Here is a 13,738-nt window from a genome sequence, read left to right on the forward strand (position 1 = left end):
GCTATAACTTAAATTGCCAGGCACACCATCTAAAGGGGACAAAAAGATACAAAACATCCAGGCCATGGGAAAACCTGAGTAGCCACAGCCACTCAAGAGGGAGAGGTTTTTTAGTGCCAGGAAGGAAAAAAAACTGGCAGGAAATGGCAGAAATCGTACACCAAATCCAGTCATTCCTGGAGTGGAACCACAGTCGATGGCCTCCACTCCAAACCAACAGATACAGATACTAATGCCGGAAAAAAAATCCTCCCCCAGTACCAACAATACCACTTGTCCGATGACATTCTTCTTTGCAAATATACAAGGTCTAAAGCCAGCAACAAACAACGAAATACCTTTCATCCGTGGACTGCTTGCAGAGGCAAAGGCAATGTTCGCGGCTTTCACTGAGACCCACATAAAGGATCACTTGGACAACGAAATATGGATCCCAGGTTACAACCTATACAGATGTGACAGAGTGAAAAGGCAAGAGGGGGGGGGGGGGTTGGCCTATACATTGCAGAGTCACTTGTTTGCACAGAACTGCTTAATGCCTCAAATGATGTAGTGGAAGTTTTAGCAGTAAAGGTCGAGAACCAAAACCTAGTCATTGTGGTAGTCTACAAGCCTCCGGACGCAACATCCCAGCAATTCCAGGAACAGCTGTTAAAAATTGACCACTGTCTGGAAAATCTTCCAGCTCCTGCACCCAACATCTTGCTCCTGGGGGATTTCAACTTAAGGCACCTAAAATGGAGGAATATAGCAAATAATATTGTTGCAGTAATAACACCAGGAGGCAGCTCTGATGAAAACTCACACTCACACGAGCTTTTAAATCTCTGCACAAAATTCAATTTAAACCAGCAAATAATAGAGCCTACTAGACTGGAGAATACACTAGACCTCATCTTCACTAACAATGATGATCTGATAAGAAATGTCACCGTATCAAAAACAATATACTCAGATCACAACATAATTGAGTTTCAGACATGTATGCGTGGAGCCCCAGACCGACATAATGAGACTAGTCACGAGGGAGCATTCACCAAATTCAACTTCAATAACAAAAACATAAAGTGGGACCAAGTAAACCAAGTCCTAACCGATATAAGCTGGGAAGATATACTAAGCAACACAGACCCCAACTTATGCCTAGAACAGATTAACTTGGTGGCACTCGATGTATGCACAAGGCTTATTCCTCTAAGAAAAAGGAGGAGTAGATGTAAAATAGAAAGAGACAGGCGCTCCCTTTACAGGCGACGGAAAAGAATAACAGAGCGGCTAAAAGAGGTCAATATATCTGAAATGTGTAGGGAGACACTGGTCAGAGAAATAGCAAGCATCGAACTTAAGCTAAAGGAATCTTATAGGAGTCAGGAATCGCGGGAAGAACTAAAAGCCATAAATGAAATCGAAAGAAACCCAAAGTATTGCTTCTCCTATGCCAAATCAAAGTCGAGAACAACGTCCAGTATTGGGCCCCTACTTAAACAAGATGGGTCTTACACAGATGACAGCAAGGAAATGAGTGAGCTACTCATGTCCCATTATGACTCAGTTTTTAGCAAGCCGCTAACCAGACTGAGAGTCGAAGATCAAAATTAATTTTTTATGAGAGAGCCACAAAATTTGGTTAACACAAGCCTATCCGATGTTATCCTGACGCCAAATGACTTCGAACAGGCGATAAATGACATGCCCATGCACTCTGCCCCAGGGCCAGACTCATGGAACTCCGTGTTCATCAAGAACTGCAAGAAGCCCCTATCACGAGCCTTTTCCGTCCTATGGAGAGGGAGCATGGACACGGGGGTCGTCCCACAGTTACTAAAAACAACAGACATAGCCCCACCCCACAAAGGGGGCAGTAAAGCAACAGCAAAGAACTACAGACCGATAGCACTAACATCCCATATCATAAAAATCTTTGAAAGGGTCCTAAGAAGCAAGATCACCACCCATCTAGAAACCCATCAGTTACACAACCCAGGGCAACATGGGTTTAGAACAGGTCGCTCCTGTCTTTCTCAACTATTGGATCACTACGACAAGGTCCTAAATGCACTAGAAAGAATGCAGATGTAATATATACAGACTTTGCAAAAGCCTTCGACAAGTGTGACCATGGCGTAATAGCGCACAAAATGCGTGCTAAAGGAATAACAGGAAAAGTCGGTCGATGGATTTATAATTTCCTCACTAACAGAACACAGAGAGTAGTCGTCAACAGAGTAAAGTCCGAGGCAGCTACGGTGAAAAGCTCTGTTCCACAAGGCACAGTACTCGCTCCCATCTTGTTCTCATCCTCATATCCGACATAGACAAGGATGTCAGCCACAGCACCGTGTCTTCCTTTGCAGATGACACCCGAATCTGCATGACAGTGTCTTCCATTGCAGACACTGCAAGGCTCCAGGCGGACATCAACCAAATCTTTCAGTGGGCTGCAGAAAACAATATGAAGTTCAACGATGAGAAATTTCAATTACTCAGATATGGTAAACATGAGGAAATTAAATCTTCATCAGAGTACAAAACAAATTCTGGCCACAAAATAGAGCGAAACACCAACGTCAAAGACCTGGGAGTGATCATGTCGGAGGATCTCACCTTCAAGGACCATAACATTGTATCAATCGCATCTGCTAGAAAAATGACAGGATGGATAATGAGAACCTTCAAAACTAGGGAGGCCAAGCCCATGATGACACTCTTCAGGTCACTTGTTCTATCTAGGCTGGAATATTGCTGCACACAAACAGCACCTTTCAAGGCAGGTGAAATTGCTGACCTAGAAAATGTACAGAGAACCTTCACGGCGCGCATAACGGAGATAAAACACCTCAATTACTGGGAGCGCTTGAGGTTCCTAAACCTGTATTCCCTGGAATGCAGGTGGGAGAGATACATGATTATATACACCTGGAAAATCCTAGAGGGACTAGTACCGAACTTGCACACGAAAATCACTCACTACGAAAGCAAAAGACTTGGCAGACGATGCAACATCCCCCCAATGAAAAGCAGGGGTGTCACTAGCACGTTAAGAGACCATACAATAAGTGTCAGGGGCCCGAGACTGTTCAACTGCCTCCCAGCATACATAAGGGGGATTACCAACAGACCCCTGGCAGTCTTCAAGCTGGCACTGGACAAGCACCTAAAGTCGGTTCCTGACCAGCCGGGCTGTGGCTCGTACGTTGGTTTGCGTGCAGCCAGCAGTAACAGCCTGGTTGATCAGGCTCTGATCCACCAGGAGGCCTGGTCACAGACCGGGCCGCGGGGGCGTTGACCCCCGGAACTCTCTCCAGGTCAACTCCAGGTATAGGACAAGTGAAAATTTGTGTATGCAATAATTTCGCCAAAATCATTCTGAACATAACGAAAAAAAAATATTTGATTGTGTTTGTTTAGTACTAAATTATTGTAAACGTATTTAAAATATATTTAGTTGGGTTAGGCTAAAATAAATTGTTCTTGTTATAATAAGGTTAGGTAAGTTTTCTAAGATTCTTTTGGTGCAAAATTAAAAAATTTTACATTACATTAATGAAAAAATATATCTTTAAACGTATAAGAGAAAATTTCAGAAAGGAATTAATTTTAAACGAGTTCTTGCTAATTGACCAGTTTTACATATTCGGCACGACATATATATATATATATATATATATATATATATATATATATATATATATATATATATATATATATATATATATATATATATATATATATATATATATACATATATATATATATATTATATATATATATATATATATATATATATATATATATATATATATATATATATATATATATATATATATATATATATATATATATATATATATATGCAATAAGATCACAGTAAACAGGTGATTTCAGAGTGGTTGTTTTGCATATATATATATATATATATATATATATATATATATATATATATATATATATATATATATATATATATATGCAATAAGATCACTTATTTCTAGACGTTTATCAGAAAAACGATAAGCACTGGAGTTCCTGCTACCAAGCATTATTAAGAAAGTTACATCACCTGTTTCATATTTCCCATGGGATATGCCAAATTTCAGCTTGGGAAATCCCATTGATATGATAGGCTACACGTAAGATACGTTGGTAATGTTATAGACTACTGGTGCGATTAGTTGGTAATGTGATAGGCTACAGTTATAATTAGTTGTTAATGTGATAGGCTACAGTTATAATTAGTTGTTAATGTGATAGGCTACAGATAAAATTCGCTGGTATGTTAGGCTACAGATGATGCTCCCTTCTCCGTTTGTGTAGATAAGATTTATCAGGAAACAGAACAAATGCCTCCTGACACGAGTCATTAGTCATTTGACGACCTGACACTGGAGCTTTGTCATATGGCCGAGGCCTTCCGCCCCACTCCGGTTAAAAATTAAATATAACATTTGATGATGGTTATGTGGTACATTCTCACTGTACGCAGTGCTCTACCACCGCACCACACTGGTCCAATACCTTGGCGCCCAGCTAACGCTTGACGTTTTGATCCAAGGCAGCCAGCCTTCAGGCAGGTGGCTTTCAGCTTTCATTTCATCCCCTGCATGCATCGACCGACGAGAGATTTTTACAATGTTTAGAATTCGCAGAACAGGCGAAATATTCACAAACACTAATCTCACGTCGAAGCGTAAGGTAGGCGCCAAGGTATTGGACCAGTGTGGTGCGGTGGTATAGCACCGTGTACCTTGTACCAAGGTTCGTAGGTTCGAGTGTCCTTCGAATTGACCTGGAGTATTACCTGGAGTTTACCTGGAGAGAGTTCCGGGGGCAACGCCCCCGCGGCCCGGTCTGTGACCAGGCCTCCTGGTGGATCAGAGCCTGATCAACCAGGCTGTTACTGCTGGCTGCACGCAAACCAACGTACGAGCCACAGCCCGGCTGATCAGGAACCAACTTTAGGTGCTTGTCCAGTGCCAGCTTGAAGACTGCCAGGGGTCTGTTGGTAATTCCCTTTATGTATGCTGGGAGGCAGTTGAACAGTCTCGGGCCCCTGACACTTATTGTATGGTCTCTTAACGTGCTAGTGACACCCCTACTTTTCATTGGGGGGATGTTTCATCATCTGCCAAGTTTTTTGCTTTCATTATGAGTGATTTTCGTGAACATGGTCGGTACTAGTCCCTCTAGGATTTTCCAGGTGTATATAATCATGTATCTCTCCCGCCTGCGTTCCAGGGAATACAGGTTCAGGAACCTCAATATTTCGTGAATATTTCGCCTGTTCTGCGAATTCTAAACACACGCACTATATATATATATATATATATATATGTATATATATATATATATATATATATATATATATATATATATATATATATATATATATATATATATATATATATATATATATATATATATATATATATATATATATATATATATATATATATATATATATATATATATATATATATATATATATATATATATATATATATATATATATATATATATATATATATATATATATATATATATATATATATATATATATATATATATATATAATATATATATATATATATATATATATATATATATATATATATATATATATATATATATATATATATATATATATATATATTAAGCCGCATGGAGACAGAAACTAGAAAATTAATTGATCTGTATATTTCGACCCCCTGTGTGTGTGCGCGCGCGAGCAGGACAACCACTCTGAAAAGAAAAGTGAACTTCTAAGCACTTTCGTGATTTACCACATTATCAAGGAACTGTAAAAATAAAAGATCAACAGAAAGGCATATATGGATAAGACAACACCTCGCGGCCAACTTACAACACCTGACCTTTTTATGATGATGTTGGTAGGTAATCAAGGACCAGTCAAACACAGCTTACAGTCTGTCCAAGCTTTGAGATTTTAACCTCTCTAATGTATCTTAAATTCTTCCCAAATTTTAATTATAAATGAATCCAATCTGTATAATGCAAAAGCAATTTTATATTAATTTCAAAACTATTTTTTATTAAACTTGATTCAATTACATTTTTTCCCCGGTGGCCTGATGGCTAAAGTTCTCGCTTCACACACGGAGGGCCCGGGTTCGATTCCCGGCGGGGTGAAAACATTTCGACGTGCTTCCTTACACCTGTTGTCCTGTTCACCTAGCAGCAAATAGGTACCTGGGTAACAAAAAAATAACTATGGTTATTAATGACCATAATTTTTAAAGGGGTGGACCGGTAAGCCAGCGGAAGGCCTCGGTCAGATGACCAAAAGCTCCAAAGGCGGGTCATCATCTGACTAAGACCCGCGTCAGGAAACATTTGTCCTGTTTCCTGACGAACCTTACCTAACCTAACCTAGGTACCTGGGTGTTAGTCGACTGGTGTGGGTCGCATCCTGGGGACAAGATTGAGGACCCCAATGGAAATAAGTTGGATAGTCCTCTATGACGCACTTTCTTGGGTGGCTAACCCTCCAGGGTTAAAAATCCGAAGAAAATCTTATCTCTTATCATGGACTTGCTTGATACAGCTTTCTCGGCTTTGTGGTTAATAATTAATAACTGCTTATTTGAGCATTGTATAACGTTAATGGCGTGTGACATGCCTAGTAAGCACACTGAATAATAATAATAATAATAGATTATTATTATTATGTTATCATTATTGTTATATTTATGGGGAAATACTAAATTCACAGGGGTCACACAACAGCTGGGTAATGGAAGGTAATCTGGGGAGGGTAGCTTCAATTTCCTGAAACATGAGCCCTTCAATATCAAGGCACGGAGCCCCTTGGCAGGGGAGTAATGATATGAATTGAGTACACTGCTTCCAGAAATGCATATTACAAGGAAAGAATATTAAAATAATTTTCAGTCTACTGACCTAGCTAAATAATGTCTCCCTAAACAGCCCAGTTGTGGGTAGACGAGGTGACTCGCGCGTTGCTCTAGCGACTGGAACGGTCATCCAGGTGGATTTTACATCATCCGCTACATCTGCACACCATTTACATCCACGACTCTCATTCTCGTACAACACCCTCTATCATTAGCACTAGTAGTCTATACATCGCCACTGTAATGAGACAAGGGATGGAATGAGAATTTACCGATTGATACACAAATAACCCTCACATAAAAGAGAGAAGCTTACGACGACGTTTCGGTCCGACTTAGACCACTGACAAAGTCACATTGTGACTGTCAGTGGTCGAAGTCGGACCGAAACGTCGTCGTAAGCTTCTCTCTTTTATGTGCGGGTTATTTGTGTATCGTTCCAGTCACGGTATTGTGCCTTTTTTTGTTATTTACCGATTGAATTAAGTGAATCAGCATCATGGCGTCTTTGTTTATCTTGTGACACTCCATACCAGACGTTATCCACAAATACCTATGTAGCAGTGAGGGATATATCGTTGTTTATTAGAGCGTTGGTATCCCCACGCACGATGTATTGAGCAAAGGATGGGCTGCATATTAAACAACGAGTGTGGGAGCATGAACCCACTAATTCCTCTTCCTGCCTGAGCTAAGCCGCTAATTTACATTCTTTTGTTATTGACGGCTGATATGCATTAACTTACGTTAACTAACATGGAATTAATTTTTTTTTTTTTTTGTAAACGTTTGAATCTGTCAAATCGATGAACTATAACAGTGTACGAAAACGACCGTCTAGTTTATGACATTATGGAGAATTGAAGAATTAAGTAAACAGGGTATTAACATGGTGGATGATGTATAGGCTTTTAGAACGCTGAGGCAAGAAATTAATACATAGCCAGGTAGGCTTTGAATAGTGTAATATAATGCAGGATTGACGCCCTTAGTGACAAGACAAGGCCAGCTACCAAGTTTTGAGAATAAAGATACCCAAGTGATGCACATGTGTCTTATTTATCGACTTGTGAACGCTTGCTGATCGAAGGAATTGGAACAAAAAAATTGTTAGTCATCAAAAATTATTTCGCCCCACTACTACCTCTCTCACTGTTATATGACCATTATATTTAGCGTTTCCCCATGAATATAATTTATTAATAGTTATATCAAAGTTATATTAATACCATATCGTAACAATGTTTTATGCATTGAACTCTAATATATGACATTCCATAACATAGGGACTAACTTTTTATTTAACTAGGATAACATATAAGCGAACGTTATATGAAAATGAAGAATATTATAAAAGTAGGGCTGCCTGATATTTCTAATCGTAATCAACAGATATAACTCGAGATAAAATCGAACCTTTGGCAATCGGCAGAAAATGTGCAGTTACAGCACCTACTGGAAGTAATTTTATACTACATATCTAAATAAATTTTATACTGAGGTGGGACATTGAGTTGACTCGTGTCCCAAGAACATTGATCAGGCAGCCTTCATAAATTTTCCCTCCAAAACAGGACCAACGAGTTGATGTTTCACTCATAATACCCATAAAATCTACATAATAAATCTTACCGTGGTACTAATTAATCGCAGCTCCAAAAAGCTTGAAGTAAATATGTTTCAAGTAAGCAAGGCAGGACACCTCTCATGACGAGATATGTTTACTTGTAGACTGCTAACATATAATTTAGTGTCTTCAAACGAAAGAACGGACAATTTCCTATTAAATATAGACACTAAGACGCAGCAGCATCTTGCAGCAGCTAATATTTGTAATCTATGTTGACTTCAGAATTTCAGCTGTTATGATGGTCTCTGTCTCTCTTGATATAATATCGGAACACGAACACTGATCTTGTCTGATGCTCATCTGAGCTGCGAAGTCTCACTGTATAAAAAGACATGCTTTCCAATTATTGTATGTAAAAAAATTGCCTTCAAAACACTACTTAACCACCTTTTTTTTTAAATTTAGAAAGCTGGCACCACATCACTGTAACTAATTCTGAGATTCCCTCACTCAGCCCATTGAAACGTGTATTTGAAGTACGGTGCAGAAATTATATGTTAATGATAGTTTCAGTCACTTCAGGAACTTGAGGCTAAATTCCACCGAGAGTATGGCCAAGGTTGAGCGTCTTGTCAACTTGTCACAAGCTTAATTAACACTGGGCATCTGCACAACCCTACAGCTCTGCTCTGAGCCACGCTAGCTGATAATAGATAACATCCACTATCTCTAACAGTTCTGGAAATTGAACGTCTGTGTGATATGAAATCATATAAACTACACAAAAATAGGCTGCAGTGTAATGATAAGTGTTACTACCTCCTTCATACGTTGATATGTTAGCATAATTTGTAGTCATCATTATGTTTGTAATGAAGGAGGTTAATTATGTATAGGGCTATACAGTTGACATAATTGTTACCTAAACTCATTTATATGCTGTTTCTCGTATTTAATCAGTACGTCTGCTCGTGTTAATATTTTAATCAATAATGGGAGCATGTAAGAACCTCAAAAAAAAAAAAATAAGACGCTGTAAACGGAAAGTTGAGAACTTATTAAATACGACTTGTGTAAAAAAGATTAGTGCAATATATAAAATAATATTAAATATCAATTATTTTCTGTTTTTTTTTATTAAGTACTGACGACTCACGAAATCGTAATAACACGACTGCAAACAAACCACGGAACTGGTGGCTTGATGATGCATCACAGCTTATTATGGTCTTTAGCAGGATGTTGAAAATGTCAGGGAACATATAAACAACCCTACTGTTATATAAATAGTTCCTAGAAAAACTAAATTTTTGTTTTCTTGTGTTCGCTAAAAACTAAGAGATGTTATCCTACCTCCGGTCCCTTACCAGCTGTTATTCTCTATGAGCCCACTTCAAAGCCCAGTCTTATATAAGGTTTACTACCACCCTCACTGGGATACGACTCTGATAATTACTACAACGTGAACAGGAACAAGAAGCGTAAGGGAATATGCCCAACGTTTCCACTCGTGTGAGGATTGAACCCGGGTCTCAGTTGTGAGCTGAAACACTGCATCAAGTGTTTGACCGCCGCATGAATTAGTCCAAGCCAGTGAGTCAAATATTTAAATAGCCCCTTTTTACCTTTCCTGTTTGTTTATTAATTTATTAGATATAGTACTATTAAATTACGTACATACTCGTATATGATAATTAACTAACCAAAGTCGGTAGTTCTGCTTATACGTGTAAATAAACTGAATCACAAGCCCTGACCTGCAAATTCTCAAACATTACAGATCCAAAATACCAGAAATTTGTGCAAAAACCCCAATCACTCAACTGCAAAAAAAAAAAAAGGTTATAATCAAAACTATATATTTTAAAGGGGTGGACCGGTAAGCCAGAGGAAGGCCTCGGCCAGATGAACAAAAGCTCCAGCTGTGGGTCATCATATGACTAAGACCCGCGTCAGGAAACACACGTTCTGTTTTCTGACGAACCTTACCTAACCTAAGTCAGCTGCAGAACGAGGCTTCCAATGACACTGTTATTCTATGAAAAATTTAGAAAGTGTAGTAACTATTAGCTTAACTAACACTACTCGTTATGAGACAAACCAGTGTAAAGGATTGTAATAAAGTTGGTAGAATTACCGACAATATGTAAAGTAAAAGGACACAAGTGCAACTAATGTGACATTTATTGTGGCAACGTTTCGCTCTCCAGGAGCTTTATCAAGCTTGATAAAGCTCCTGGAGAGCGAAACGTTGCCACAATAAATGTCACATTAGTTGCACTTGTGTCCTTTTACTTTACACAGTGTAAAGGATGCTTTTTATGGTGGCATTTACTTAAATTCTTCAAATTTACATCTTTCTGCAACGTTATTGTGAATTTTATCCTTCATGTATGTATTATATTCATGGTAGCGTGAAATAATAAACGTAAAGCCAGGAAATGGCATGGTATTGCCATAATATATAAAAATATTATGGTAGTAACAGACCATTAGTAGTTATACGAAGTATACCTGGATTATACCTAGAGAGGGTTTCGGGGGTCAACGCCCCCGCGGCCCGGTCTATGACCACGCCTCATGGTGGATCAAGGCCTGATCAACCAGGCTGTTACCGTTGCCTGCACGCAACCCGACGTACGAACCACAGCCCGGCTGGTAAGGTACTGACTTTAGGTGCCTGTCTAGTGCCTTCTTGAAGACAGTCAGGGGTCTGTTGGTAATCCTCCTTATGTATGCTGGGAGGCTGTTGAACAGTCTTGGGTCCCCTGACACTTATTGTGTTACATAAGAAAGAAGGAACACTGCACCAGGTCTACTGGCCCATGCGAAGCAGGTCCAATTCTCCTACCGGCTTAAGCCAACGCCATAACCTAGTTAGGTCAGGTCACATTCACGTATGGATTGAGCACGGCATCTGACCAAGTAGCACAAGCTAGTCAGGTCCAACTCACACCCACCAACACCCACTCATGTATTTATCCGACGTATTTTTAAAACTACACAACGTCTTAGCTTCTATGACGGTACTCGGGAGTTTGTACCACTCATCCACAACTCTATTGTCAAACCAGTGCTTTCCTATATCCTTCCTGAATCTGAATTTTTCCAACTTAAAGCCATTGCTGCGAGTCCTGTCTTGGTTAGATATTTTTAGCACGCTATTTACATCCCCCTTATTTATTCTTGTTTTCCATTTATACACCTCAGTCATATTCCCCCTAATTCTACGCATTTCTAAGGAGGGCAGATTCAGGGCCCTCAGTCTATCCTCATAGGGAAGATTTCTGATACACGAGATCAACTTTGTCATCCTCCTCTGTACGTTTTCCAGTGCATTTATATCCATTCTGTAATACGGTGACCAGAACTATGCAGCATAATCTAAATGAGGCCTAACCAAAGATATATAGAGTTGAAGAACAACCTGACGACTTCTATTATTTATACTTCTTGATATGAAGCCAAGGATTCTGTTAGCTTTATTGCGAACACTTATGCACTGTTGTCTTGGTTTCAGATTACTGCTAACCAGAACTCGTAAGTCCATTTCGCAATCAGTAACATTAAGATTATTTAGTTTATATGGTTGTCTCTTATCGTGCTAGTGGCGCCCCTGCTTTTCATTGGGGGATGTTGCATCGTCTGCCGAGTCTTTTGCTTTCATAGGGAGTGATTTTCGTGTGCAAGTTTGGTACTAATCTCTCTAGGATTTTCCAAGTGTATATAATATGTATCTCTCCCGCCTGCGTTCTAGGGTGTACAGGATGAGGAACTTTAAGCGTTCCCAGTAATTAAGGTGTTTTATCGCAGTTATGTGTGCCGTGAATGTTCTCCGTACATATTCTAGGTCAGCAATTTCACCTGCCTTGAAAGGTGCTGTTATCTGGAGTATACCTGGAGAGAGTTCCAGGGGCCAACACCTTCACGGCTTGGTCTGTGACCAGGCCTCATAGTGGACCAGGGCCTGACCAACCAGGCTGTTACTGATAGCCGCACGCAATCCAACGTACGTACCACAGCCCGGCTGGTCAGGTACTGGCTTTAGGTACCTGTCCAGTGCCTGCTTGAAGACAGCCAGGGGTCTACTGGTAATCCCCCTTATGTATGCTGGGAGGCAGTTGAACAGTCTTGGGCCCCTGACACTTATTGTGTTGTCTCTTATCATGCTAATGTCACCCCTGCTTTTCATTGGGAGGATGTTGCATCGTCTGCTGAGTTTTTTGCTTTCGTAGGGAGTGATTTTCTTGTGCAAGTTTGGTACTAATCCATCTAGGGTTTTCCAAGTGTGTATAATCATGTATCTCTCCCGCCTGCGTTCTAGGGAGTACAGGTTGAGGAACCTCAAGCGTTCCCAGTAATTGAGGTTTTTTATCGCAGTTATGCGTTCCGCGAAGGTTCTCTGTACATTTTCTAGGTTAGCAATTTCACCTGCCTTGAAAGGTGCTGTTAGTGTGCAGCAGTATTCCAGCCTAGATAGAGCAGGCGACATGAAGAGTGTCATCAAGGGCTTGGCATCCCTGATTTTGAAGGTTCTCATTATCCATCCTGTCATTTTTCTAGCAGATGCGATTGATACAATGTTGTGGTCTTTGGAGGTGAGATTCTCTGACATTATCACTCCCAGATCGTTTACATTAGATTTTCGCTCTATTGTGTAATTGGAATTTGTTTTATACTCCGATACAGTTTTAATTTCCTCATGTTCTCTATATCGGAGTAATTGAAATTTCTCATCATTGAACTTCATATTGTTTTCTGCGACCCATTTAAAGATTTGGTTGGTGTCCGCCTGGAGTCTTGCAGTGTCTTCAATGGAAGACACGGTCATGTAAATTCGAGTGTCATCTGCAAAGGAAGACACGGTGTTGTGGCTTACATCCCTGTCTATGTCAGATATGAGGATGAGGAACAGGATGGGAGCGAGTACTGTGCCTTGTGGAACAGAGCTTTTCACCGTAGCCGCCTCAGACTTTACTCTGTGTTCTATATGCTAGGAAATTATAGATCCATCTACCAACTTTTCCTGTTATTCCTTTATCACGCATTTTGTGCCCTATTACACCATGGTCACATTTGTCAAAGGCTTTTGCAAAGTCATCTGCATTTTGTTTGTCTTCTAGAGCATCCAAGACCCCGTCATAGTGGTCCAGTTGTTAGGATAGGCAGGAGCGACCTGCTGTAAACGACTTCTGCGGCAGCCTTCGTCGGGTGTGGACGTCTCTCCCTCTCGCCTGAGTATCGGTGACAAATATACCCCTTTTTCTCTGGGACACTTGTCCTCATTTATTTTGCC

At 39.9% G+C, this 13,738-nt stretch overlaps 2 protein-coding genes across 10 annotated transcripts in view; one reads left to right on the forward strand and one right to left on the reverse strand.

The window, feature by feature from the left end:
- Positions 1-13,738, reverse strand: part of LOC128693913 (vascular endothelial growth factor receptor kdr-like) — a 247,983-nt gene that overhangs the window by 175,420 nt on the left and 58,825 nt on the right. The window contains exons 1-2 of one of the 9 annotated variants that reach the window (XM_070090809.1): positions 8,505-9,118; positions 6,919-7,110 (exon numbers count right to left, since the gene is read on the reverse strand). The exons of 5 other annotated variants lie outside the window; for them this stretch is intronic. The gene's annotated coding sequence lies outside the window, so the exon portion shown is untranslated. Of the gene's footprint in view, positions 1-6,918; positions 7,111-8,504; positions 9,119-13,738 lie in introns of those variants that run through there. 3 more of the 9 variants (XM_070090810.1, XM_070090808.1, XM_070090813.1) reach the window with 3 other exon arrangements.
- The window catches only part of LOC128693830 (protein GPR107), a 157,775-nt gene continuing 153,946 nt past the window's right edge, over positions 9,910-13,738 (forward strand). Inside the window, exon 1 of the mRNA XM_070090819.1 lies at positions 9,910-10,035. The gene's annotated coding sequence lies outside the window, so the exon portion shown is untranslated. The remainder of the gene's footprint in view (positions 10,036-13,738) is intronic.

This window comes from Cherax quadricarinatus, chromosome 33 (assembly GCF_038502225.1).
Source record: "Cherax quadricarinatus isolate ZL_2023a chromosome 33, ASM3850222v1, whole genome shotgun sequence".
Taxonomy (NCBI): domain Eukaryota; kingdom Metazoa; phylum Arthropoda; class Malacostraca; order Decapoda; family Parastacidae; genus Cherax; species Cherax quadricarinatus.